The sequence below is a fragment of the Carassius gibelio genome, chromosome A20, assembly GCF_023724105.1.
Source record: "Carassius gibelio isolate Cgi1373 ecotype wild population from Czech Republic chromosome A20, carGib1.2-hapl.c, whole genome shotgun sequence".
NCBI lineage: Eukaryota > Metazoa > Chordata > Actinopteri > Cypriniformes > Cyprinidae > Carassius > Carassius gibelio.
The window spans coordinates 2,777,894-2,802,117 of NC_068390.1; the positions used below are offsets into that span (position 1 = coordinate 2,777,894).

General features: G+C 40.5%; 7 non-coding genes across 7 annotated transcripts; all 7 read left to right on the top strand.

Moving 5' to 3' along the window:
- The first annotated feature begins 480 nt into the window (after window positions 1-480).
- Window positions 481-691, top strand: LOC127939121 (small nucleolar RNA U3). The gene has a single exon (XR_008148920.1). It is a non-coding gene; the product is annotated as a small nucleolar RNA U3 (small nucleolar RNA).
- Window positions 692-2,636: 1,945 nt separating this feature from the next.
- LOC127939106 (small nucleolar RNA U3) lies at window positions 2,637-2,847 on the top strand. Its single transcript, XR_008148905.1, has one exon. It is a non-coding gene; the product is annotated as a small nucleolar RNA U3 (small nucleolar RNA).
- Window positions 2,848-4,791: 1,944 nt separating this feature from the next.
- Window positions 4,792-5,002, top strand: LOC127939102 (small nucleolar RNA U3). The gene has a single exon (XR_008148901.1). It is a non-coding gene; the product is annotated as a small nucleolar RNA U3 (small nucleolar RNA).
- Window positions 5,003-16,246: 11,244 nt separating this feature from the next.
- LOC127939096 (small nucleolar RNA U3) lies at window positions 16,247-16,457 on the top strand. Its single transcript, XR_008148895.1, has one exon. It is a non-coding gene; the product is annotated as a small nucleolar RNA U3 (small nucleolar RNA).
- Window positions 16,458-18,401: 1,944 nt separating this feature from the next.
- Window positions 18,402-18,612, top strand: LOC127939113 (small nucleolar RNA U3). Its single transcript, XR_008148912.1, has one exon. It is a non-coding gene; the product is annotated as a small nucleolar RNA U3 (small nucleolar RNA).
- A 1,924-nt stretch (window positions 18,613-20,536) lies between these two features.
- Window positions 20,537-20,747, top strand: LOC127939114 (small nucleolar RNA U3). The gene has a single exon (XR_008148913.1). It is a non-coding gene; the product is annotated as a small nucleolar RNA U3 (small nucleolar RNA).
- A 1,943-nt stretch (window positions 20,748-22,690) lies between these two features.
- Window positions 22,691-22,901, top strand: LOC127939115 (small nucleolar RNA U3). The gene has a single exon (XR_008148914.1). It is a non-coding gene; the product is annotated as a small nucleolar RNA U3 (small nucleolar RNA).
- Window positions 22,902-24,224: the final 1,323 nt, after the last annotated feature.

A 24,224-nucleotide genomic window follows, 5' to 3' on the forward strand; every position in this document is an offset into this window, starting at 1 on the left:
TGAGGTGACTTGACTGAACCAATTGCCTGGTAAAAGGGTTCGCTGTTTCGCAGAGCTCCAAAGGGCCACACTCTGTTGAAGTGTGCTGGTCAGAGTGGTTTAATTGCAACAAGAAATCAGCTCAAACTTTTCTTAAAACACCTTTTGCAAACCAGTGGTGAATGTTTTGTTAAAAGTGTAATCTATTGAATGCAATTAACAAATCGTACAATACCATTAATTATCAAGTGTCTGTATAATATATATTTCTAATCTATACAGAGCTTGATTCATGAGGCCATTAAGAGACTATTAATTACAACACCTTTTTGAAAGTTCAAATATGTCATTGAAACGCGGACAAAATTAGTCAATTTATCCGAGATCAGGTAAAGCCCATATGGACACTGGTTCATGTGTTTATAGAAATCAACTACGCAAACCATCAGAGAGGAGGCGGTGCTTCAGAATGGAATTCCGTTTGAGTTGAGATATGAAATTAAGACTATATTTTCAGGGATCATTTCTATAGTTTTTTACTTGGAAATGTGTTTCGAAAGTGTTTGTTTCCCAACCCACGATGATGAGCTGTGATGCTCCTTTCTGAGAGTGAATTGAGGATGGAACTGTGACTTTGATCGCAAGTTCTGTCACCGATGAGTGTTCGTATTGCCCTTGGCAATATTGAAGAAAGGAGTATGTTCTGACTGGTTTTGATGTGATGTGGTTTTGGAGGATTTTTGAAAGAGGTGTATTTTCTATGGAGTCCATGTTGAATAAGTCAGATTTAGCTTTTTTGGGAAGACGTAGTAGAGTGTTCTGTTTGAAACATCAAATTTAACAAAACAAATCATGAACGGTGTTGTTCTTCCACTTGGGGTCGGCCAACTTACATTATGAAAGTGGTGACGAGAGAACAATCTTTTTTCCGCAATTTTGAATTTGCTGACTATGTTCTCAATGTCAAATGCAGAAATGGTAATTATGAGTTCATGACCTCAAAGTTGGATTATTGTTATGTTTTGTTGTGTGGTTGTTCTACATGCTTAATAACAAAGTCCAGTTGGTCCAAAATGCAGCAGCAAGAGTTCTCACTAGAACCAGGATTTATGACCATATCAGCCCGGTTCTGTCAACACAACACTGGCTCCCTATTAAAACAGTGTATAGATTTTAAAAGCCTACTAATTAGTACTTATAAAGCTCTGAATGGTTTAGCACCTCAGTACATGAGCAAACTCTTATTGTATTATAGTCCTCCACGTCCGCTGCACTCTCAAAACTCTGGCTATTTGATAATACCTAGAATATCAAAATCAACCGAGGGAGGCAGACCCTTTTCCTATTTAGCGCCCAAACTCTGGAATAATCTAACACTGTTCAGGAGGCAGGCACACTCTTGTCATTTTAAATCTAGATCAAGGAACCATCTCTTTAAGATGGCTTACACATAACATACACATTTCTGTCAGACAAATCCGTTAAATGACTGTTAGGCTGCAGTAAATAGGTAGACCGGAACTGGGAACACTTCCAATAACACACAATGTACTTGTTACATCATAAGAAGAATGGCATCTACGCTAATATTAGTCTGTTTCTTTCTTATTCCCAGGTTACCGTAGCCACCAGATCCAGTACGTATCCAGCTCAGATTGTGGATCAGCACCTAGAGACGACCTCTCCAATTCTGAATTTCAGGGGGGACCAGGAAAACTAGATGAGCCCCAGAGACAGATCCCCAGTGAAGACCTTGTCTCCTAGATGGCCATTGGGACAAGACTACGGAACCAGATGACAATCTAACTTTGTTGCAGCATGGATCAACCTCCTGGGTCGTCTGGCCAGAGAAGAACTGGCCCACCGACTGAGCCTGGTTTCTCCCACAGCTTGGTCTCCATTCTGTCACCGATGGAGTTTTGGTTCCTTGCCGCTGCCGCCTCTCACTCGCTTAGCTGGGGAAACTTATTTCCAGCGATATCATCGACTTGATTTCACAGATACTATTTAAACCGAACTGAGCTGAATGAAGACATCGTGTAATTCAATGATGAACTGCCTTTAAACTGAAAACTGAATGTCTACTGTTGTCCTTTTTCATTGACACACTATTTTCCTATTTGGATATTAAGAAGCTGCTTTGACCAAATCTGTACTGTTAAAAGCGCTATATACAATGAGGTGACTTGACTGAACCAATTGCCTGGTAAAAGGGTTCGCTGTTTCGCAGACCTCCAAAGGGCCACACTCTGTTGAAGTGTGCTGGTCAGAGTGGTTTAATTGCAACAATAAATCAGCTCAAACTTTTCTTAAAACACCTTTTGCAAACCAGTGGTGAATGTTTTGTTAAAAGTGTAATCTATTGAATGCAATTAACAAATCGTACAATACCATTAATTATCAAGTGTCTGTATAATATATATTTCTAATCTATACAGAGCTTGATTCATGAGGCCATTAAGAGACTATTAATTACAACACCTTTTTGAAAGTTCAAATATGTCATTGAAACGCGGACAAAATTAGTCAATTTATCCGAGATCAGGTAAAGCCCATATGGACACTGGTTCATGTGTTTATAGAAATCAACTACGCAAACCATCAGAGAGGAGGCGGTGCTTCAGAATGGAATTCCGTTTGAGTTGAGATATGAAATTAAGACTATATTTTCAGGGATCATTTCTATAGTTTTTTACTTGGAAATGTGTTTCGAAAGTGTTTGTCTCCCAACCCACGATGATGAGCTGTGATGCTCCTTTCTGAGAGTGAATTGAGGATGGAACTGTGACTTTGATCGCAAGTTCTGTCACCGATGAGCGTTCGTATTGCCCTTGGCAATATTGAAGAAAGGAGTATGTTCTGAGTGGTTTTGATGTGATGTGGTTTTGGAGGATTTTTGAAAGAGCTGTATTTTCTATGGAGTCCATGTTGAATAAGTCAGATTTAGCTTTTTTGGGAAGACGTAGTAGAGTGTTCTGTTTGAAACATCAAATTTAACAAAACAAATCATGAACGGTGTTGTTCTTCCACTTGGGGTCGGCCAACTTACATTATGAAAGTGGTGACGAGAGAACAAACTTTTTTCCGCAATTTTGAATTTGCTGACTATGTTCTCAATGTCAAATGCAGAAATGGTAATTATGAGTTCATGACCTCAAAGTTGGATTATTGTTATGTTTTGTTGTGTGGTTGTTCTACATGCTTAATAACAAAGTCCAGTTGGTCCAAAATGCAGCAGCAAGAGTTCTCACTAGAACCAGGATTTATGACCATATCAGCCCGGTTCTGTCAACACAACACTGGCTCCCTATTAAAACAGTGTATAGATTTTAAAAGCCTACTAATTAGTACTTATAAAGCTCTGAATGGTTTAGCACCTCAGTACATGAGCAAACTCTTATTGTATTATAGTCCTCCACGTCCGCTGCACTCTCAAAACTCTGGCTATTTGATAATACCTAGAATATCAAAATCAACCGAGGGAGGCAGACCCTTTTCCTATTTAGCGCCCAAACTCTGGAATAATCTAACACTGTTCAGGAGGCAGGCACACTCTGTCATTTTAAATATAGATCAAGGAACCATCTCTTTAAGATGGCTTACACATAACATACACATTTCTGTCAGACAAATCCGTTAAATGACTGTTAGGCTGCAGTAAATAGGTAGACCGGAACTGGGAACACTTCCAATAACACACAATGTACTTGTTACATCATAAGAAGAATGGCATCTACGCTAATATTAGTCTGTTTCTTTCTTATTCCCAGGTTACCGTAACCACCAGATCCAGTACGTATCCAGCTCAGATTGTGGATCAGCACCTAGAGACGACCTCTCCAGTTCTGAATTTCAGGGGGGACCAGGAAAACTAGATGAGCCCCAGAGACAGATCCCCAGTGAAGACCTTGTCTCCTAGATGGCCATTGGGACAAGACTACGGAACCAGATGACAATCTAACTTTGTTGCAGCATGGATCAACCTCCTGGGTCGTCTGGCCAGAGAAGAACTGGCCCACCGACTGAGCCTGGTTTCTCCCACAGCTTGGTTTCCATTCTGTCACCGATGGAGTTTTGGTTCCTTGCCGCTGCCGCCTCTCACTCGCTTAGCTGGGGAAACTTATTTCCAGCAATATAATCGACTTGATTTCACAGATACTATTTAAACCGAACTGAGCTGAACGAAGACATCATGTAATTCAATGATGAACTGCCTTTAAACTGAAAACTGAATGTCTACTGTTGTCCTTTTTCATTGACACACTATTTTCCTATTTGGATACTGAGAAGCTGCTTTGACCAAATCTGTACTGTTAAAAGCGCTATATACAATGAGGTGACTTGACTGAACCAATTGCCTGGTAAAAGGGTTCGCTGTTTCGCAGACCTCCAAAGGGCCACACTCTGTTGAAGTGTGCTGGTCAGAGTGGTTTAATTGCAACAAGAAATCAGCTCAAACTTTTCTTAAAACACCTTTTGCAAACCAGTGGTGAATGTTTTGTTAAAAGTGTAATCTATTGAATGCAATTAACAAATCGTACAATACCATTAATTATCAAGTGTCTGTATAATATATATTTCTAATCTATACAGAGCTTGATTCATGAGGCCATTAAGAGACTATTAATTACAACACCTTTTTGAAAGTTCAAATATGTCATTGAAACGCGGACAAAATTAGTCAATTTATCCGAGATCAGGTAAAATCCATATGGACACTGGATCATGTGTTTATAGAAATCAACTACGCAAACCATCAGAGAGGAGGCGGTGCTTCAGAATGGAATTCCGTTTGAGTTGAGATATGAAGTTAAGACTATATTTTCAGGGATCATTTCTATAGTTTTTTACTTGGAAATGTGTTTCGAAAGTGTTTGTTTCCCAACCCACGATGATGAGCTGTGATGCTCTTTTCTGAGAGTGAATTGAGGATGGAACTGTGACTTTGATCACAAGTTCTGTCACCGATGAGCGTTCGTATTGCCCTTGGCAATATTGAAGAAAGGAGTATGATCTGAGTGGTTTTGATGTGATGTGGTTTTGGAGGATTTTTGAAAGAGGTGTATTTTCTATGGAGTCCATGTTGAATAAGTCAGATTTAGCTTTTTTGGGAAGACGTAGTAGAGTGTTCTGTTTGAAACATCAAATTTAACAAAACAAATCATGAACGGTGTTGTTCTTCCACTTGGGGTCGGCCAACTTACATTATGAAAGTGGTGACGAGAGAACAAACTTTTTTCCGCAATGTAGCAGAAATGAGTCAAATCAGACAAATCAAAGAGTCTATCAGAGCTGTGTGCATTGAAACATGAGCTGAATTCCTCAGGAAGTCATAAATCAGTTCTAGTGCCACAGGAACCAAACAAGATAACCAACCAACCAACTTGTTCACACAACAGCTTTCAACATTAACACCAATAGAACAATTATTGACAATTTTAATTCAAAGAAGAGATTGTCAAATTTATTGTTCGTGATTGGAATGCAACGCTGGACATCACATGTAAACCCAGGAGATCAAGTTAAATACTTGCATTGACTTCCCCCCCCAGCCAGTGAAACCAGACTGAAATTCCTAAGGGGGAAGGGCTTTAAACCTTTGTCTTCACAGAAAAGTCCTTTGCCAGAGAATGGCAAAGAAACCCTTTTTATACATTATATATGGACCAGAATGAACTCAAAAAAGACTTATGAATGAATCATTCTATTGCTTAACTCCATATTCATTTACGTGTAACCCACACATTTGACTATCATGTTATAATCACTTATCGTGTATGTTTTCTTTAAATGACTATGGTATAGCTGAAGGGTACATAGTCGTGTTTGATATGTGTGTGATTGAATTTTCTTGCTTGATATTGCCCTGACAATCATTTATTTGTAAAATATATCATAATCATGTTATAGGAATCATGTCCAAAATTAGACCCTGTGAGGCAAGAACCACATGCTTGGTAAGATAAACAAATGATTTATGATACCCAAGACTCAAGAACATATCTGATTGGTCAAGGCAACATTTGAGGGGTGGCCAACAGGAAGTTTTAAATACTTTGGACACGATGTAATTTCGCTTTTAGTCATGCCTTGCTTTTAGTCTGCCTGCTGCTATTAGCCATGTCGGCTTTTAGTCGGCTTTTAGTTTTAGTCTAGCATTGCTTGTGCTATCAGTCATGCCTGCTCTTAGCTTGTAGCTTTGCTACCTAGCTTTAGCTTGTAGCATCTAGCCATGTGGTTAGTCATCATGGTTCTTCGAGCGCGGTTCCAGCGTGCCTGCCTGCTGCTACTTATGCCACAATGAGAAGGAACACAACCTAGTCTCGTCAAACTTTATTTCTTTTCTTTTCCGTTTGAGAGTTTCGTGTTCTGAGTTAAGTTTTGTAACGTCGACCTCGTCTGCGCGTTTGAACTCCGACCAGCCACACAACTCCAGCTTCAGCCAACGCCCAAGCACGGGCTCCCCAAGACGTCACTTCAGCCAACTGAACTTCCAGCCAATCAGCGACACCGGGATACCCCTTTCAACGGGAGTCCCTTTCACAGGAAACTAAGGCAACGTATCCCCAGATATTTGTTGTGCTGGTGTATCTAATATAATTTTAGTCACATTGAGGAATTCAATGCAAGGGCTAATTACGTGATTGATGGTTGTTCATGTCTATGCAATTTAACGTATTGCTGTAAACTTGGGATTCCATATTTCCATTCTCTTAAACTCATCTTTCCCTAACTTTCGATCTTCCTGCAACTTGTGTGAATGTGTGTGTGCGTGCGTTTATGTGTTAGATTAGTTTATATGTCTTAGATTTATCTAATAAAGCCTTATTCATATTGAAAAGAGAAGTATCTTGTGTTTTGTGCTTACAAGTTAATGTCTTAAGCTGCCGATCTTGTTACTGTGCTAATTGATAGTGTTTTCACTATAGTTTGGATATTAGTATCCAGCGCAGATTTGATGTTAAACGGCTCGTTCACTGAACCGCAGGCGCGTCTCCGTGAACAGCCGTGAAACAGTGATTCTGTTCAAATTCCCTTTAAAATCTTAAATGATTCCCTTTGAGCTAAATTGACCTGTTTCCCTTACATTTATTATGGTGGAGAATGCGGGCAGTTTAATCTAAATTGTGAGCATAAACCAAGTTATTTAATCTTTGATTTTGCTAAAGGAATGAAAGATGAGAAGCATGCGAGACCTGAGTATGTGTGTGTGACGCGTGACGTAAGCAGCGCGCGCCCTCCCGCTTGAATGAAAGGAGCTAGAGGAGACTTTAACTCGAGTCCGTCTCCCCGTTGTTAACAGCAGTAAGTGAACTTAAAAGTAAACATCTGAGATCGTACAATAAGGTAGAAATTGAGCGTGTTCCTCATTTGTGTAATGCCTTGTTTTATAGCTGATTTGATTTCACTGCGTGTTCCAGTGTCTCAAACGCTATCTCAGTCACTGTTTGCTGAACGGAGCTAAACTGTTAGTGTTTCAAAAGGGATATAAATCGGTGAATAAAGAATAGTTTTGAGCGGGTTCCTCAATCTATTTATCAAAGTCCCCGTATTCATATTTCATATAGTTTGATTGCCAGTGCGTGTTCCACTGCCGAATCAAATTTGATATTCGACTCCCCTAAGTTAACGTTAAACATTAGAGAACAATGTTTGTCCATTTGTATCCGTTCACAAAGTGAATGCAATCTCGCGTAACACTGCGTGTGTCCGAGAGTAATTTGAATGGGAGTGTTTTAAAAGCTTGATCAAGTAAATTTTAACTGTGTACCAACAGCGAAGGAAAACTTTTATGTTTGTGTCCAGAAAAACTGGCACGGAGAATCAAATTGCTGAGATTGATATAATAACTACAGCAAGAAGCTGCTATTTGAATTAAGATAAATTTAACTCTATACAAACTGAGAGTTTAAGTGCCACATCGCAAAACCAACTGAAAGGCGGTGTTGTTATTTGTACAGTGTTGAAATGAGCCGACATTTCATGTAACATGCTTAACTGTATTTGCAACAATGCAACGATTCATGTGCTAATCCACTAGAATGTGTTTTGGTTGCCATAGTGACGACCGTGACCCGGAAGCCTAACGTACTTCCGGAGCAACTCTGAACTGTGCACGCGCAGCGCACAAACTCCGCGGTTTCGCTAAGCTAACGAAACCATTGCATTTACATTGAAGTCTATACTAAAGCCACTAGCCTCGAAGGTTAGCCGTTAGCATTACCATCCAGTGGTAGAATAATGTGTGTTTGGGCAACGCTGACGTGATTTAACCATTTTAAACATCTTAACTAACACTTGTTAGTCTCTTTCTTTTTATCGCTCTCTTTTCTCACTAGACCACTTATTTTCATTTTACTAGAAAAGGAAATACTGACTCACAATTATTAATTGTCAAATTGAAATTTAATTGAAACATTAAATTTATTTTGAATCATTTAAAATTTCCCTTTCAGATCATTTCATATGATCTTTTATTTCTAGTATTCTCTTTTGGGTCTAATTATTTTAGGAATGAATAAGCCTTGAACTTTGGAAGTTAAAGTAAACTTATTCTTCCTAATTTATTTATTACCCATCTGAATATATGCTATTCAGACCTTTACTTATTTGAATGCGTTTTACCCCTCTTCCTGTTTTGGTTATACACTTAACCACTATTGTTTTACGTATTGATTTCCTCTTTTTAATTTCATGTTGGCATATTTTGCCCATTTATTAATTTTTTAATTTTCCTATTTCTTACCATTTCTTTTGTGTATCCTAGCCTGGGAACGACAAACCTGTGCCCTAAAAGGAGACATTGTTATCCCTCACTACGAGTTCAAATAAATTAGAAAGACAACTCTCTTTCACTTAAAGTTTATTTTGTTTGATTAGTTGTGCAGCAACTAACACAACGCTCTCCTTGTAGTTGAGATAACCGCTACTGAGACTCACCATCTCCGTCCTCTCTCTCCTTTACTTTCCTCTTCTCTTTTTACATTTGTAGGACATGTAAGAACCATCAATCAATTCTAAGTGAAGTAAATACACAATCGTGCCAAAGACGACGAATCATTCTTATGAATTTGATTGTAATCATCCTCTCATTTGTTCTTCCTAACCTCCCTACATTTGGAAACGCAATCCAAGTTTTAGCATCTCATCCAACGTTGAGATCAATTTAATAGAGATACGTGTTGAACAACTGTCGCCTTCGCAGCCTCCCTGGTGAGCGGTCCAACTGAAAGGTGTACGGTGTCAATCCTGTCAGACTAAGAAAAGAGATATCAGAATTATTATTGTATTCTTTTGTCCAAAGCAAGAAATATAATAATATTGTTTACGTTTTTGATAACATTTAATTGGAAAAAATAATTTTCCTCATTTGAAAAAACAGAAATTTTACTTGTCATTTGAATTTGTTTTTCACCTCTGTCTCTCTTTTCCTCTTCCTCATTAGAGTGACAAAGTCTTCGCATCTCTAGTCTACTTAGACACCCTGAGACCAACACAGTCATCACCACATTTCACTAGTGGTTCACAATCACTGATACAACACTTAGTTGTCCCACCACACATAGGCTTTTACTCCACACAGATCTGTGTCAGTCTCTCTTCTCCCCAGCGTGCCAACATGCCGCAGACTGCAGACCCCATTTCCCATGGGGAAGATGTGAACATTTGGCTGAGAGGCATAACAGACAGCCTCACTCCAAAGACATTTGAACTCTTATTATTTTTAATAATAATCCTAATCCTGAGAAGATTCCTGACACAAGATTCAAGCCAGAACAACAACCACGAGGAGCTAGTCAAGATCACGAGCTCACTAAGCTATGCCTTCACAACCCAGCTGAAACTGAGCGACAAGCACATCACCCACCTTCAAGAGGAGCTGACACGTGCTCAACATCGCATAGACAAGCTGGAAGTGAAAGTTCAAGATCAACTCAAAGCACCCAGCGAGAGGGAGCAGGATACAACAGAACAAGTTATGAGGCTCCTAGCAGCCCTGGCAGCAGCTCAGCTCGACCAGCAACATGCAACGGCTGCTCAGAAAGACCTGGTAAACAGACTCCAGTATGATGAACAGCTACTGGAGAAAGCCAAGATAGACATCAGAAACAAGAACTCTGAAATCAGTGCTTTGAAAGACCACCTTGAAAGGTACAGAACTGAAATGGACAATCTGACCCAACAACTAGATGATACCAACGATGAGCTCTACATGGTCAGAAAAGAACTCCAAAATGCTTACAAGCACAAACTAGAGCCAAGAAAAGAGAAACATCTCTTAGCCTCATCACTGCTGAGCAGAGCAGAGTCCCACGTCCAAGAACTGGCATGTGACGAAAGGAGCGAAGGGCCACAACCCAAAACCTCACCTGCCTTCGCCACACAACCCTTTCCTGCCAACGAAAGAAAACCTCCCGTCCAAGGCCTTGAAGCTGCACACGGGATGACCATCAAAGACCTCAACAAGCTGTCTAAAAACATCAGCAGGTTCAACCCGAACTCCACAGAGAGCCCCGACATCCAAGCTTATCTGCGAGATATCGAATTTCACCTGGAAGTGAGACCTCATGTGACTGACAGAGACTGGTTATACCTCCTTAGAGCCACGTCCAGTTCCGAGGTACGAAACTTTCTAGATCGACAGCCCAGTCAAACCAAGTCAAACTACCAGCGACTTCGTGAGGTCCTGATTAAAGAGTTTACAGACCCAGAGTCTGAACATGGACTGTTAACTGCCTTGGAAACCAAACAAGGTCGTCAAGAGACTCCACAAGCTTATTACAACCGACTCCGACAAGCCTACTTTGGTGCACACAACAGCCCTGACCTTGAAGAGGATGTGAACTTCAAAACCCTCTTCCTAAAGAATCTGCACCCCGGAGTAAGTCACCATCTAGGTGTCATGGCCTGTCCGAACTCCATGACCATCCAACAGTTGCGTGACCTAACACAGAAGGCCTATAACAAGCAGAAGTTGGCCTCAAAGACAGGTAACAAAACATCCACACTCTTGAACTCTGTCAACAAAGACTCAAGCCTTGCACTGGACGACACCCAGCGGCATCACAACACCAGAGTCTTCCATCAAGAGCACAGAGAACGTGACGCCCATATCCACGACCGCTTTCAGCCCAACTGCTGGAAAAATCCATGGGACCAGCCACGCTTCTCAAGAAACCAAAAGGATAACATCTGGAAACCTAACCAGATATCCAAAGGTAATCACCTGACTCATCCAAGAGCAACTCGTGTGGGTAAGCGACAACAAAACCCACCTCAGCACCACTCAGACATGCACAGTGCTGAGTACTCACAAGAACATAACCGCTTACCATTAGAAGACACGGAACAAGTCATGGAACAACTAAGAGAGTTCCTTCAAGACAATTTACATGCAGGTGACCACAAAGTTGAGTCATGCTCGCTGTGACCAGCGACAGAACGGAAGGCCGGTGATCACCTGGTGCACCGCATCAGAGATGACAAGCACCTGTTCAACAACAACCCAGAATGAACAAGTCTTTCACGGCCAACTGTTGATGAAAAATCTGAGGTACTAAAGGACATCACCTCAGTCACTAACAAACTGTCAAATGAACTCCAACTCCAAGTACCACATTCCCTGTCTGTGCAACAGCAACCACCAGAGCACAGAAGGTCAGAAAGTCTGCTACAGCCAGAAGGCATCACAAGAAGAATGCAACATAGGAGACAAGTTTTGCAACTCAGCTTCACACAGCCATGCCAAACTGCCTCCGACGGCGTGCTAAAGAACTTCCTGCCTTGCTGGACTGACCCCTCATTAGACCATGGACACGCCCTCATCCAAGCCAAAGATGCAGAGAGCCAGTCTTCAGTGACATGCTAGAAAAAGGGGGAGACAACACAGACTTGAACAGATCTGACCACACATACACTACACCAGTAATACACAACATTACCTACACCCAGAGGTAAACACATCTACTGATAACACAGTCAACAAACATATTCTTCCCACAGGTAGAATATCCAACTTTTAGCGTAACAAAGTTACACATACCCACCATGAAGAAACGTGCAGCCATCCTCACAATAGGTAGAACACCTGACACTAAGTTAAGGTTCACGACACACTAGCTGCACCTGACATCCTAGCTCAATAGTAGTTGTAACACATGCTAGGAAAACCCACAGCAGCCTTGTTTTGTTTTGTTCTTCTTTTACCTATCCTTCTCCTTCCCCTCTTTCCTGAGTAGGTGAAATGCCTAGACACCCTGCGAGGGTTGAAGGTCTGATATTAGGATTGACTCGCAACACCTAATATCCGCCAGCCACTCTAAACTGAATGGAAGCCAGAGAGCTCCATGCATGATAGGTCAATCCATTGAATTGAAAATGAAATTACTAGAAAACTAATGGTAAACATGTAAAGTAAGACAACCTAGAAGAACCAAACAAAGTTAACCACAAATTTGATTGATGAATCAAAATAAAAACAATTTCCAAGACCATCTAAACTATCCTCAATGTGCTAAACTACATTGACTAATTGAACTTAACCACGTGTACCTAAATAACCTGATGCCTGCACCAGTACAGTAACTGTCATGGAGGTGTTGTCTTGCTGTTTGCTGTGTTTGTCTGCTTCTTCTGCCTTTGTTTCTCCAGCGATCGACGATGTCTTCACCTAAACACCTCGCCGATCGAAAGGGGGATATATGTAGCAGAAATGAGTCAAATCAGACAAATCAAAGAGTCTATCAGAGCTGTGTGCATTGAAACATGAGCTGAATTCCTCAGGAAGTCATAAATCAGTTCTAGTGCCACAGGAACCAAACAAGATAACCAACCAACCAACTTGTTCACACAACAGCTTTCAACATTAACACCAATAGAACAATTATTGACAATTTTAATTCAAAGAAGAGATTGTCAAATTTATTGTTCGTGATTGGAATGCAACGCTGGACATCACATGTAAACCCAGGAGATCAAGTTAAATACTTGCATTGACTTCCCCCCCCAGCCAGTGAAACCAGACTGAAATTCCTAAGGGGGAAGGGCTTTAAACCTTTGTCTTCACAGAAAAGTCCTTTGCCAGAGAATGGCAAAGAAACCCTTTTTATACATTATATATGGACCAGAATGAACTCAAAAAAGACTTATGAATGAATCATTCTATTGCTTAACTCCATATTCATTTACGTGTAACCCACACATTTGACTATCATGTTATAATCACTTATCGTGTTTTTTTTTCTTTAAATGACTATGGTATAGCTGAAGGGTACATAGTCGTGTTTGATATGTGTGTGATTGAATTTTCTTGCTTGATATTGCCCTGACAATCATTTATTTGTAAAATATATCATAATCATGTTATAGGAATCATGTCCAAAATTAGACCCTGTGAGGCAAGAACCACATGCTTGGTAAGATAAACAAATGATTTATGATACCCAAGACTCAAGAACATATCTGATTGGTCAAGGCAACATTTGAGGGGTGGCCAACAGGAAGTTTTAAATACTTTGGACACGATGTAATTTCGCTTTTAGTCATGCCTTGCTTTTAGTCTGCCTGCTGCTATTAGCCATGTCGGCTTTTAGTCGGCTTTTAGTTTTAGTCTAGCATTGCTTGTGCTATCAGTCATGCCTGCTCTTAGCTTGTAGCTTTGCTACCTAGCTTTAGCTTGTAGCATCTAGCCATGTGGTTAGTCATCATGGTTCTTCGAGCGCGGTTCCAGCGTGCCTGCCTGCTGCTACTTATGCCACAATGAGAAGGAACACAACCTAGTCTCGTCAAACTTTATTTCTTTTCTTTTCCGTTTGAGAGTTTCGTGTTCTGAGTTAAGTTTTGTAACGTCGACCTCGTCTGCGCGTTTGAACTCCGACCAGCCACACAACTCCAGCTTCAGCCAACGCCCAAGCACGGGCTCCCCAAGACGTCACTTCAGCCAACTGAACTTCCAGCCAATCAGCGACACCGGGATACCCCTTTCAACGGGAGTCCCTTTCACAGGAAACTAAGGCAACGTATCCCCAGATATTTGTTGTGCTGGTGTATCTAATATAATTTTAGTCACATTGAGGAATTCAATGCAAGGGCTAATTACGTGATTGATGGTTGTTCATGTCTATGCAATTTAACGTATTGCTGTAAACTTGGGATTCCATATTTCCATTCTCTTAAACTCATCTTTCCCTAACTTTCGATCTTCCTGCAACTTGTGTGAATGTGTGTGTGCGTGCGTTTATGTGTTAGATTAGTTTATATGTCTTAGATTTATCTAATAAAGCCTTATTCATATTGAAAAGAGAAGTATCTTGTGTTTTGTGCTTACAAGTTAATGTCTTAAGCTGCCGATCTTGTTACTGTGCTAATTGATAGTGTTTTCACTATAGTTTGGATATTAGTATCCAGCGCAGATTTGATGTTAAACGGCTCGTTCACTGAACCGCAGGCTCCGTGAACAGCCGTGAAACAGTGATTCTGTTCAAATTCCCTTTAAAATCTTAAATGATTCCCTTTGAGCTAAATTGACCTGTTTCCCTTACAGCAATTTTGAATTTGCTGACTATGTTCTCAATGTCAAATGCAGAAATGGTAATTATGAGTTCATGACCTCAAAGTTGGATTATTGTTATGTTTTGTTGTGTGGTTGTTCTACATGCTTAATAACAAAGTCCAGTTGGTCCAAAATGCAGCAGCAAGAGTTCTCACTAGAACCAGGATTTATGACCATATCAGCCCGGTTCTGTCAACACAACACTGGCTCCCTATTAAAACAGTGTATAGATTTTAAAAGCCTACTAATTAGTACTTATAAAGCTCTGAATGGTTTAGCACCTCAGTACATGAGCAAACTCTTATTGTATTATAGTCCTCCACGTCCGCTGCACTCTCAAAACTCTGGCTATTTGATAATACCTAGAATATCAAAATCAACCGAGGGAGGCAGACCCTTTTCCTATTTAGCGCCCAAACTCTGGAATAATCTAACACTGTTCAGGAGGCAGGCACACTCTGTCATTTTAAATCTAGATCAAGGAACCATCTCTTTAAGATGGCTTACACATAAGATACACATTTCTGTCAGACAAATCCGTTAAATGACTGTTAGGCTGCAGTAAATAGGTAGACTGGAACTGGGAACACTTCCAATAACACACAATGTACTTGTTACATCATAAGAAGAATGGCATCTACGCTAATATTAGTCTGTTTCTTTCTTATTCCCAGGTTACCGTAGCCACCAGATCCAGTACGTATCCAGCTCAGATTGTGGATCAGCACCTAGAGACGACCTCTCCAGTTCTGAATTTCAGGGGGGACCAGGAAAACTAGATGAGCCCCAGAGACAGAGCCCCAGTGAAGACCTTGTCTCCTAGATGGCCATTGGGACAAGACTACGGAACCAGATGACAATCTAACTTTGTTGCAGCATGGATCAACCTCCTGGGTCGTCTGGCCAGAGAAGAACTGGCCCACCGACTGAGCCTGGTTTCTCCCACAGCTTGGTTTCCATTCTGTCACCGATGGAGTTTTGGCTCCTTGCCGCTGCCGCCTCTCACTCGCTTAGCTGGGGAAACTTATTTCCAGCGATATCATCGACTTGATTTCACAGATACTATTTAAACCGAACTGAGCTGAACGAAGACATCATGTAATTCAATGATGAACTGCCTTTAAACTGAAAACTGAATGTCTACTGTTGTCCTTTTTCATTGACACACTATTTTCCTATTTGGATACTGAGAAGCTGCTTTGACCAAATCTGTACTGTTAAAAGCGCTATATACAATGAGGTGACTTGACTGAACCAATTGCCTGGTAAAAGGGTTCACTGTTTCGCAGAGCTCCAAAGGGCCACACTCTGTTGAAGTGTGCTGGTCAGAGTGGTTTAATTGCAATAAGAAATCAGCTCAAACTTTTCTTAAAACACCTTTTGCAAACCAGTGGTGAATGTTTTGTTAAAAGTGTAATCTATTGAATGCAATTAACAAATCGTACAATACCATTAATTATCAAGTGCCTGTATAATATATATTTCTAATCTATACAGAGCTTGATTCATGAGGCCATTAAGAGACTATTAATTACAACACCTTTTTGAAAGTTCAAATATGTCATTGAAACGCGGACAAAATTAGTCAATTTATCCGAGATCAGGTAAAACCCATATGGACACTGGTTCATGTGTTTATAGAAATCAACTACGCAAACCATCAGAGAGGAGGCGGTGCTTCAGAATGGAATTCCGTTTGAGTTGAGATATGAAGTTAAGACTATATTTTCAGGGATCATTTCTATAGTTTTTTACTTGGAAATGTGTTTCGAAAGTGTTTGTTTCCCAACCCACGATGATGAGCTGTGATGCTCCTTTCTGAGAGTGAATTGAGGATGGAACTGTGACTTTGATCACAAGTTCTGTCACCGATGAGCGTTCGTATTGCCCTTGGCAATATTGAAGAAAGGAGTATGATCTGAGTGGTTTTGATGTGATGTGGTTTTGGAGGATTTTTGAAAGAGGTGTATTTTCTATGGAGTCCATATTGAATAAGTCAGATTTAGCTTTTTTGGGAATACGTAGTAGAGTGTTCTGTTTGAAAAATCAAATTTAACAAAACAAATCATGAACGGTGTTGTTCTTCCACTTGGGGTCGGCCAACTAACATTATGAAAGTGGTGACGAGAGAACAAACTTTTTTCCGCAATTTTGAATTTGCTGACTATGTTCTCAATGTCAAATGCAGAAATGGTAATTATGAGTTCATGACCTCAAAGTTGGATTATTGTTATGTTTTGTTGTGTGGTTGTTCTACATGCTTAATAACAAAGTCCAGTTGGTCCAAAATGCAGCAGCAAGAGTTCTCACTAGAACCAGGATTTATGACCATATCAGCCCGGTTCTGTCAATACAACACTGGCTCCCTATTAAAACAGTGTATAGATTTTAAAAGCCTACTAATTAGTACTTATAAAGCTCTGAATGGTTTAGCACCTCAGTACATGAGCAAACTCTTATTGTATTATAGTCCTCCACGTCCGCTGCACTCTCAAAACTATGGCTATTTGATAATACCTAGAATATCAAAATCAACCGAGGGAGGCAGACCCTTTTCCAATTTAGCGCCCAAACTCTGGAATAATCTAACACTGTTCAGGAGGCAGGCACACTCTGTCATTTTAAATCTAGATCAAGGAACCATCTCTTTAAGATGGCTTACACATAACATACACATTTCTGTCAGACAAATCCGTTAAATGACTGTTAGGCTGCAGTAAATAGGTAGACCGGAACTGGGAACACTTCCAATAACACACAATGTACTTGTTACATCATAAGAAGAATGGCATCTACCCTAATATTAGTCTGTTTCTTTCTTATTCCCAGGTTACCGTAGCCACCAGATCCAGTACGTATCCAGCTCAGATTGTGGATCAGCACCTAGAGACGACCTCTCCAGTTCTGAATTTCAGGGGGGACCAGGAAAACTAGATGAGCCCCAGAGACAGATCCCCAGTGAAGACCTTGTCTCCTAGATGGCCATTGGGACAAGACTACGGAACCAGATGACAATCTAACTTTGTTGCAGCATGGATCAACCTCCTGGGTCGTCTGGCCAGAGAAGAACTGGCCCACTGACTGAGCCTGGTTTCTCCCACAGCTTGGTCTCCATTCTGTCACCGATGGAGTTTTGGTTCCTTGCCGCTGCCGCCTCTCACTCGCTTAGCTGGGGAAACTTATTTCCAGCGATATCATCGACTTGATTTCACAGATACTATTTAAACCGAACTGAGCTGAACGAAGACATCGTGTAATTCAATGATGAACTGCCTTTAAACTGAAAACTGAATGTCTACTGTTGTCCTTTTTCATTGACACACTATTTTCCTATTTGGATACTGAGAAGCTGCTTTGACCAAATCGGTACTGTTAAAAGCGCTATATACAATGAGGTGACTTGACTGAACCAATTGCCTGGTAAAAGGGTTCGCTGTTTCGCAGACCTCCAAAGGGCCACACTCTGTTGAAGTGTGCTGGTCAGAGTGGTTTAATTGCAACAAGAAATCAGCTCAAACTTTTCTTAAAACACCTTTTGCAAACCAGTGGTGAATGTTTTGTTAAAAGTGTAATCTATTGAATGCAATTAACAAATCGTACAATACCATTAATTATCAAGTGTCTGTATAATATATATTTCTAATCTATACAGAGCTTGATTCATGAGGCCATTAAGAGACTATTAATTACAACACCTTTTTGAAAGTTCAAATATGTCATTGAAACGCGGACAAAATTAGTCAATTTATCCGAGATCAGGTAAAACCCATATGGACACTGGTTCATGTGTTTATAGAAATCAACTACGCAAACCATCAGAGAGGAGGCGGTGCTTCAGAATGGAATTCCGTTTGAGTTGAGATATGAAGTTAAGACTATATTTTAAGGGATCATTTCTATAGTTTTTTACTTTGAAATGTGTTTCGAAAGTGTTTGTTTCCCAACCCATGATGATGAGCTGTGATGCTCCTTTCTGAGAGTGAATTGAGGATGGAACTGTGACTTTGATCACAAGTTCTGTCACCGATGAGCGTTCGTATTGCTCTTGGCAATATTGAAGAAAGGAGTATGATCTGAGTGGTTTTGATGTGATGTGGTTTTGGAGGATTTTTGAAAGAGGTGTATTTTCTATGGAGTCCATGTTGAATAAGTCAGATTTAGCTTTTTTGGGAAGACGTAGTAGAGTGTTCTGTTTGAAACATCAAATTTAACAAAACAAATCATGAACGGTGTTGTTCTTCCACTTGGGGTCGGCCAACTTACATTATGAAAGTGGTGACGAGAGAACAAACTTTTTTCCGCAATTTTGAATTTGCTGACTATGTTCTCAATGTCAAATGCAGAAATGGTAATTATGAGTTCATGACCTCAAAGTTGGATTATTGTTATGTTTTGTTGTGTGGTTGTTCTACATGCTTAATAACAAAGTCCAGTTGGTCCAAAATGCAGCAGCAAGAGTTCTCACTAGAACCAGGATTTATGACCATATCAGCCCGGTTCTGTCAACACAACACTGGCTCCCTATTAAAACAGTGTATAGATTTTAAAAGCCTACTAATTAGTACTTATAAAGCTCTGAATGGTTTAGCACCTCAGTACATGAGCAAACTCTTATTGTATTATAGTCCTCCACGTCCGCTGCACTCTCAAAACTCTGGCTATTTGATAATACCTAGAATATCAAAATCAACCGAGGGAGGCAGACCCTTTTCCTATTTAGCGCCCAAACTCTGGAATAATCTAACACTGTTCAGGAGGCAGGCACACTCTGTCATTTTAAATCTAGATCAAGGAACCATCTCTTTAAGATGGCTTACACATAAGATACACATTTCTGTCAGACAAATCCGTTAAATGACTGTTAGGCTGCAGTAAATAGGTAGACCGGAACTGGGAACACTTCCAATAACACACAATGTACTTGTTACATCATAAGAAGAATGGCATCTACGCTAATATTAGTCTGTTTCTTTCTTATTCCCAGGTTACCGTAGCCACCAGATCCAGTACGTATCCAGCTCAGATTGTGGATCAGCACCTAGAGACGACCTCTCCAGTTCTGAATTTCAGGGGGGACCAGGAAAACTAGATGAGCCCCAGAGACAGAGCCCCAGTGAAGACCTTGTCTCCTAGATGGCCATTGGGACAAGACTACGGAACCAGATGACAATCTAACTTTGTTGCAGCATGGATCAACCTCCTGGGTCGTCTGGCCAGAGAAGAACTGGCCCACCGACTGAGCCTGGTTTCTCCCACAGCTTGGTTTCCATTCTGTCACCGATGGAGTTTTGGCTCCTTGCCGCTGCCGCCTCTCACTCGCTTAGCTGGGGAAACTTATTGATTTCACAGATACTATTTAAACCGAACTGAGCTGAACGAAGACATCGTGTAATTCAATGATGAACTGCCTTTAAACTGAAAACTGAATGTCTACTGTTGTCCTTTTTCATTGACACACTATTTTCCTATTTGGATACTGAGAAGCTGCTTTGACCAAATCGGTACTGTTAAAAACGCTATATACAATGAGGTGACTTGACTGAACCAATTGCCTGGTAAAAGGGTTCGCTGTTTCGCAGACCTCCAAAGGGCCACACTCTGTTGAAGTGTGCTGGTCAGAGTGGTTTAATTGCAACAAGAAATCAGCTCAAACTTTTCTTAAAACACCTTTTGCAAACCAGTGGTGAATGTTTTGTTAAAAGTGTAATCTATTGAATGCAATTAACAAATCGTACAATACCATTAATTATCAAGTGTCTGTATAATATATATTTCTAATCTATACAGAGCTTGATTCATGAGGCCATTAAGAGACTATTAATTACAACACCTTTTTGAAAGTTCAAATATGTCATTGAAACGCGGACAAAATTAGTCAATTTATCCGAGATCAGGTAAAACCCATATGGACACTGGTTCATGTGTTTATAGAAATCAACTACGCAAACCATCAGAGAGGAGGCGGTGCTTCAGAATGGAATTCCGTTTGAGTTGAGATATGAAGTTAAGACTATATTTTAAGGGATCATTTCTATAGTTTTTTACTTTGAAATGTGTTTCGAAAGTGTTTGTTTCCCAACCCATGATGATGAGCTGTGATGCTCCTTTCTGAGAGTGAATTGAGGATGGAACTGTGACTTTGATCACAAGTTCTGTCACCGATGAGCGTTCGTATTGCTCTTGGCAATATTGAAGAAAGGAGTATGATCTGAGTGGTTTTGATGTGATGTGGTTTTGGAGGATTTTTGAAAGAGGTGTATTTTCTATGGAGTCCATGTTGAATAAGTCAGATTTAGCTTTTTTGGGAAGACGTAGTAGAGTGTTCTGTTTGAAACATCAAATTTAACAAAACAAATCATGAACGGTGTTGTTCTTCCACTTGGGGTCGGCCAACTTACATTATGAAAGTGGTGACGAGAGAACAAACTTTTTTCCGCAATTTTGAATTTGCTGACTATGTTCTCAATGTCAAATGCAGAAATGGTAATTATGAGTTCATGACCTCAAAGTTGGATTATTGTTATGTTTTGTTGTGTGGTTGTTCTACATGCTTATAACAAAGTCCAGTTGGTCCAAAATGCAGCAGCAAGAGTTCTCACTAGAACCAGGATTTATGACCATATCAGCCCGGTTCTGTCAACACAACACTGGCTCCCTATTAAAACAGTGTATAGATTTTAAAAGCCTACTAATTAGTACTTATAAAGCTCTGAATGGTTTAGCACCTCAGTACATGAGCAAACTCTTATTGTATTATAGTCCTCCACGTCCGCTGCACTCTCAAAACTCTGGCTATTTGATAATACCTAGAATATCAAAATCAACCGAGGGAGGCAGACCCTTTTCCTATTTAGCGCCCAAACTCTGGAATAATCAAGCACTGTTCAGGAGGCAGGCACACTCTGTCATTTTAAATCTAGATCAAGGAACCATCTCTTTAAGATGGCTTACACATAACATACACATTTCTGTCAGACAAATCCGTTAAATGACTGTTAGGCTGCAGTAAATAGGTAGACCGGAACTGGGAACACTTCCAATAACACACAATGTACTTGTTACATCATAAGAAGAATGGCATCTACCCTAATATTAGTCTGTTTCTTTCTTATTCCCAGGTTACCGTAGCCACCAGATCCAGTACGTATCCAGCTCAGATTGTGGATCAGCACCTAGAGACGACCTCTCCAGTTCTGAATTTCAGGGGGGACCAGGAAAACTAGATGAGCCCCAGAGACAGATCCCCAGTGAAGACCTTGTCTCCTAGATGGCCATTGGGACAAGACTACGGAACCAGATGACAATCTAACTTTGTTGCAGCATGGATCAACCTCCTGGGTCGTCTGGCCAGAGAAGAACTGGCCCACTGACTGAGCCTGGTTTCTCCCACAGCTTGGTCTCCATTCTGTCACCGATGGAGTTTTGGTTCCTTGCCGCTGCCGCCTCTCACTCGCTTAGCTGGGGAAACTTATTTCCAGCGATATCATCGACTTGATTTCACAGATACTATTTAAACCGAACTGAGCTGAACGAAGACATCGTGTAATTCAATGATGAACTGCCTTTAAACTGAAAACTGAATGTCTACTGTTGTCCTTTTTCATTGACACACTATTTTCCTATTTGGATACTGAGAAGCTGCTTTGACCAAATCGGTACTGTTAAAAGCGCTATATACAATGAGGTGACTTGACTGAACCAATTGCCTGGTAAAAGGGTTCGCTGTTTCGCAGACCTCCAAAGGGCCACACTCTGTTGAAGTGTGCTGGTCAGAGTGGTTTAATTGCAACAAGAAATCAGCTCAAACTTTTCTTAAAACACCTTTTGCAAACCAGTGGTGAATGTTTTGTTAAAAGTGTAATCTATTGAATGCAATTAACAAATCGTACAATACCATTAATTATCAAGTGTCTGTATAATATATATTTCTAATCTATACAGAGCTTGATTCATGAGGCCATTAAGAGACTATTAATTACAACACCTTTTTGAAAGTTCAAATATGTCATTGAAACGCGGACAAAATTAGTCAATTTATCCGAGATCAGGTAAAACCCATATGGACACTGGTTCATGTGTTTATAGAAATCAACTACGCAAACCATCAGAGAGGAGGCGGTGCTTCAGAATGGAATTCCGTTTGAGTTGAGATATGAAGTTAAGACTATATTTTAAGGGATCATTTCTATAGTTTTTTACTTTGAAATGTGTTTCGAAAGTGTTTGTTTCCCAACCCATGATGATGAGCTGTGATGCTCCTTTCTGAGAGTGAATTGAGGATGGAACTGTGACTTTGATCACAAGTTCTGTCACCGATGAGCGTTCGTATTGCTCTTGGCAATATTGAAGAAAGGAGTATGATCTGAGTGGTTTTGATGTGATGTGGTTTTGGAGGATTTTTGAAAGAGGTGTATTTTCTATGGAGTCCATGTTGAATAAGTCAGATTTAGCTTTTTTGGGAAGACGTAGTAGAGTGTTCTGTTTGAAACATCAAATTTAACAAAACAAATCATGAACGGTGTTGTTCTTCCACTTGGGGTCGGCCAACTTACATTATGAAAGTGGTGACGAGAGAACAAACTTTTTTCCGCAATTTTGAATTTGCTGACTATGTTCTCAATGTCAAATGCAGAAATGGTAATTATGAGTTCATGACCTCAAAGTTGGATTATTGTTATGTTTTGTTGTGTGGTTGTTCTACATGCTTAATAACAAAGTCCAGTTGGTCCAAAATGCAGCAGCAAGAGTTCTCACTAGAACCAGGATTTATGACCATATCAGCCCGGTTCTGTCAACACAACACTGGCTCCCTATTAAAACAGTGTATAGATTTTAAAAGCCTACTAATTAGTACTTATAAAGCTCTGAATGGTTTAGCACCTCAGTACATGAGCAAACTCTTATTGTATTATAGTCCTCCACGTCCGCTGCACTCTCAAAACTCTGGCTATTTGATAATACCTAGAATATCAAAATCAACCGAGGGAGGCAGACCCTTTTCCTATTTAGCGCCCAAACTCTGGAATAATCTAACACTGTTCAGGAGGCAGGCACACTCTGTCATTTTAAATCTAGATCAAGGAACCATCTCTTTAAGATGGCTTACACATAAGATACACATTTCTGTCAGACAAATCCGTTAAATGACTGTTAGGCTGCAGTAAATAGGTAGACCGGAACTGGGAACACTTCCAATAACACACAATGTACTTGTTACATCATAAGAAGAATGGCATCTACGCTAATATTAGTCTGTTTCTTTCTTATTCCCAGGTTACCGTAGCCACCAGATCCAGTACGTATCCAGCTCAGATTGTGGATCAGCACCTAGAGACGACCTCTCCAGTTCTGAATTTCAGGGGGGACCAGGAAAACTAGATGAGCCCCAGAGACAGAGCCCCAGTGAAGACCTTGTCTCCTAGATGGCCATTGGGACAAGACTACGGAACCAGATGACAATCTAACTTTGTTGCAGCATGGATCAACCTCCTGGGTCGTCTGGCCAGAGAAGAACTGGCCCACCGACTGAGCCTGGTTTCTCCCACAGCTTGGTTTCCATTCTGTCACCGATGGAGTTTTGGCTCCTTGCCGCTGCCGCCTCTCACTCGCTTAGCTGGGGAAACTTATTGATTTCACAGATACTATTTAAACCGAACTGAGCTGAACGAAGACATCGTGTAATTCAATGATGAAC